Genomic DNA, 5,169 nt, shown 5'->3' with positions numbered 1-5,169 from the left:
TCCAGTTTCTGACTAACACACGGGCGTTCTACATTTTCGACCATATAAGCTTCGAACAGTGCGGCTTGAATACTCATGTGATAGCTATTGTTATACGAGAATTCCAATAGGGGTAGATGGTCATCCCAACTTCCACTTAAGTCTATCACACAAGCGCGGAGCACTTCCAAAGTTTGAGTCGTCCTTTCGCTTTGCCCATCAGTTTATGGATGATAGGCGGTGCTAAGGTTTAACTTTGTGCCTAACGCTTGTTGGAAGCTTTTCCAGAAATGGGACGTGAATCGGCTGTCTCGATCCGAAATTATAGACAACGGTACTCCATGCAAAGCAACTATGTTGTTTACATAGATACGCGCTAATCTATCCATTGAGTATGATTCGTTGATTGGTATGAAGTGAGCCGATTTTGTTAACCTATCCACGATAACCCAAATGTCATTATGTTGACGAGTTGTTTCGGTAGTTTCATGATAAAGTTCATTGTTATTAACTCCCACTTCCAAACGGGAAATTCGGGTTGCTGAAGCAATCTCGATGACTTTTGGTGTTCAGCCTTGACTTTCAAACATGTTATACATTTCGCAAAATGCGAAGCGATGTCCTTTTTCATTCCGTTCCACCAGTAGTTCGGCTTAAGATTTTGGTACATCTTATCACTATCGGGGTGCATCATGTATTTGGACTTGTGAGCTTCATTCATAATCTTTTCAGGTACGTCTCCAACGATCGGTACCCAAGTTCTATTTCCGAGTCTAAGGATACCATCTTCACCCTTGACTAGTGAGTCAATGGTGCCGTTACGTTTTTCATCGAAGATCTTGTTTTCATTAATAGCTTGAATTTGAGTGGATGTGATTTTTTCAATGAGATCTATTTGAAGTTCTAATCTTAACGCTAGAACTCTTCTTGGTTTTTCATGTTCTTTACGACTCAAGGCGTCGACCACAACGTTGGCCTTTCCTTCTTGATAGACGATCTCACATTCATAGTCATTCAGAGTTTCCATCCAGCGTCGTTGACGCGTGTTGAGTTCTTCTTGCTCGAATATGTGTTTCAAACTTTTATATGATCAGTAAACACGACAAAACTTACTCCATAGAGATAGTGCCTCCATATCATTAAAGCAAAGATTATGGCGTCTAACTCTAGATCGTGAGTTATGTAGTTCTTTTCGTGTACCTTGAGTTAACGAGAGGCGTAAGCGATCACTTTCATTCATTGCATCAGTACAAATCCCAAACCGGAATGAGACGCGTCACTAAAGACTACAAAATCCATTGTACCTTCTGGCAGTGCCAATATATGTGCTTGGGTGAGTTTCTGTTTAAGTATATCGAACGCCTCTTGTTTTTAGTTCCCCACTCATACTTGGTGTTTTTACGAGTCAACGAAGTTAAGGGAGAAGCGATACGAGAGAAGTTTTCGATGAACCTACGATAATAGCCGGCCAAACCTAAGAAACTTCAGATCTCGGTTGGCGACTTTGGGATCTCCCACTTAGAGATAAATCCAATATTAGCGGGGTCCACTTGAATACCATTCAAGTTTATGATGTGACCAACAAAATTGTACTTCGCGCAGCCAGAACTCACATTTCAAAAACATGGCGTACAACTTCTCGGTTCTAAGTATTTCAAGTAAGGTTCGGAGGTGAGTTTCATAATCTACCTTAGACTTAGAATAAATAACTATGCCATCAATGAATACGATAATAAATTTATCCAAGTAAGGTTTACAGATTTGATTCATCATATTCATAAACACGGCTGGAGCATTAGTGAGACCAAACGGCATGACCGTGAACTCATAATGTCCATACCTTGTTCGGAACGCGGTTTTCGGGATATCTTCGGATTGAACTTTGAGTTAGTGATAGCCAGAACGAAGATCGATTTTAGAAAAATAACTGGCACCTTGGAGCTTGATAGTTGATACACATGCCCATAGATCCATCTTTCTTCTTGACGAATAGAATTGGCACTCCTCACGGTGATGAACTTGGTCGAATAAAACATTTCTCAAGCAGTTCGTCTAATTGTTTCTTCAACTCATTCAAATCGATTGGCGCTAAACAATACGGGGCTTTACCAATTGTTGCAGTATCGGGCAAAAGATCGATCCTAAACTCTACTTCACGATTGGGAAAGACATCGGAAAAAATCGGAGACAATAGGCACGTCCTTTAACTCTTTCGGTTTGGATCCTTCGGTGACGTAGGCCATGAATGCTAGGCATCCTTGGTTCAAACATTTTTTAGCCCTAATCATGGAGATTATGCTAACCTGGCCAGCGTATTTGTCCCCTTCAATTCGAATGGTTCATTTATCAGTGGCTCGAAGTTCAACAGTTTTGCTATTGCAAATGATACAAGCACGGTTGTTAGATAACTAGTCCATACCAAGTATAATATCAAAACTAGCAAGAGTCATGGGTAGCAATTGAATAGGTAAAATGTAACCGGCTAATAAGATTTTTCCTTTTTGTAAAGCTTCGGAGATTTTAACAATTTCACCACTAGCGGTCTCGACGCTTAGAGTTTTATTAAGTTTTGTTAATGGTTCGTTTAACAGACCACAAAAGCTATAATCTATAAAACTTAAGTTGGCACCAGAATCAAATAAAATTGTAGCATACGTGTCGTTAACTAGGAACGTACAAGTGATGGTTTCCGGCATGTCGGCCGCCTTTTTGGTGTCGAACATGAAGACTCTTGCATTATTCTTCTTAGTTTCACCACTTTCACCCAAACCAACAGTCGCGGGTTTGTTTATAGGACATTCAAATCTGAGATGCCCAATTTCCTTGCAGTTAAAGCAAGTCATTGTCTTCTTCCAACAATCGACAGTGGCGTGGCCGGGTTTGTGACATGAGTCCTAAATGATTGTGGTTGAGGACTGAGCAAAGTGGCATTACCCCCTATGGTATTTCTTGCAAGTATTACATTGTGGGATGTTGGAATTAAATCCAAACATGCGTTGATCATTACTTTTGCCCTTGAATCGGGCGTTTCCACCGGTCCTCTTGTTGTCATGGGTAGGCATTACTTTCTTTTCTTCCTCTTTGTTGTGAATCATGCCGCCCATTAGATATCCTACAAACTCCATTGCAGAGTCAGCGGTTTTTGGGAGGTGTGACCTCACCATGTCGCTTATTTCCCACGGAAGTCTCCAAATATAGTGAGTGACTTTGCTGGACTCAGGGTTAACCAGCTGGGGCACTAGACGACAGTATTCGTGGAATTTGGTATTGTATTCACGCAGATTTCTTCCTATGACCCTATGATTAAGAAATTTTGTTTGGATTTGGTCAGTTTCATGCATCGGGCAAAACTTTGCCATCATCATCATCTCTTTAAATTTTTCCCACATCATATTGTACAAAACTTGTCTTCCTTTACTCATTATCAGCGTGTTCCACCATTCTAAAGCTTCACCCTTGAACATTTAGGCAGAGTATTGAATCTTTTGCCACACAGAACACTTGATTATAATCACGATTGACTCCATATCCTTGAGCAATCTAACGGTCGTAATGGCGCCTTTGTCACCATAAAACTCCTTGAGTTCAAAATACTTAATATCTTTAAACGAACAAACTTCTATTTTCAATTTCGTAAATTCTTGTCTAACATCACCATCAGCATTAGATTCATGAACACTTTTTCTACATGAGATGGTTTAGGACGGGATTTGACCGATTACGAGATGGTTCAACAGACTGAGATTGCCTAGATTGAGTTCTAGCTTGAGATTCAGCACTTACGGCTTCTTTTATCATTTGTTATATTTAGTTCATGCATTTTTCGGGTATTCTCTCTTTTTGTTCTTTCTCTTGTTCTTTTTCTTTATCTTTTCTGTTTTTAGCTTCTTTTCGAGAAGCTTCAGCATTGTTTTGATTCGACATTTTGCTGAACTTTAAATACATTATTTTCTTTAAAACACATATTTTATATATATATATATATATATATATATATATATATATATATATATATATATGTATTCCTATCCCTGTTCTTAAAACGTTTCAACGTTCTTTATTACACACGTTATTACTACACAAAACACTTATTACAACAACATCAATACTATTCTTGATTCACTTCGTGGTTCTCAATCCTTCATGTATTTCTTCACAAGCTTGGTCATTTTTTTCATTTCTAAAGAAACTTATCTCCTATCTTCATCTACTTGGCTCCATCAACAGCTACCTTTTTCTTCTGATCATCAGTTTCGTGTAAAGCCATATCCAGATGCTCCTCTTGGGACTGCGGGATCTCGTTCGAGTATTCATATCGAGGTGACGGATCATGGTAGCCCATCATGACATTATTATAGTGGTTCTTGGGGTATGGTGAGGATTTCACGTCAGACGGGTAGTTGAAGAAAGCTCTCACCGCTTCATTTTTCTCGCGGATCTCATTTGCTTGTTCCTCAGTTGTCAGAATCGTGCCTTGATATTGTGGGAAACTTGATGATGATTTGTTCTTTAATTCTTCAAGGTATTGAGCATAGGGGTCCATGTAGGTTCCCACCCGGATCTACACAGAAATATCTCGTTCTACGTAGGTGCGGAATCCCTACGTAAGACGATATGAGCGTAGAAGCGATATACGTTAAAACACAAGCTCAACACGTTACAATCCCCAAAAGACACATTGTATTGCAACTAAAAACACGTGATATTCAATCACCAATTACACGTACTGGAATCATTATCACAAACCAAGCCGTAACCTAGCTTTTATGGTTATCGACAACTTCGCCTAATAGACTTGGCGAAGTTGTTGATAACTTCGCTTGTTCCACAAGTTCGCTTACAAGAGGTGAACTTGTGAGACAAGTTAACTAAACATCAATACAAATCATACAAACACGATTTCAGACACTAGATACTGAACTACTTACATCATGCGCCAACAGACTCCCCCTTGGCATTAGCTTCATATCTCTATGTTCAATCACGTGTCTTGTAATCCCAAAACTCACGTATCTCCCGTCTTCAAGCATGAACGCCTTCTCGTACACAAACCGAAACTACTCTTTGATATTTCTTGGCTTCTTCTTTCCAAGCAGGAATATAAAATATCTTTTTCTCGTTCAGCATCTGCAAGTCTGCTTGAGACAAATTCACTAAGTGCATTAGATCATACACTCTCAGCAACTCTTG

This window comes from Bidens hawaiensis, unplaced genomic scaffold, assembly GCF_021521415.1.
Source record: "Bidens hawaiensis isolate Kalapana, Puna unplaced genomic scaffold, B.hawaiensis_p1.1 tig00047730_1, whole genome shotgun sequence".
NCBI lineage: Eukaryota > Viridiplantae > Streptophyta > Magnoliopsida > Asterales > Asteraceae > Bidens > Bidens hawaiensis.
The sequence above is the reverse complement of the archived record's forward strand: the minus strand, read 5'-3'. Positions refer to the sequence as shown.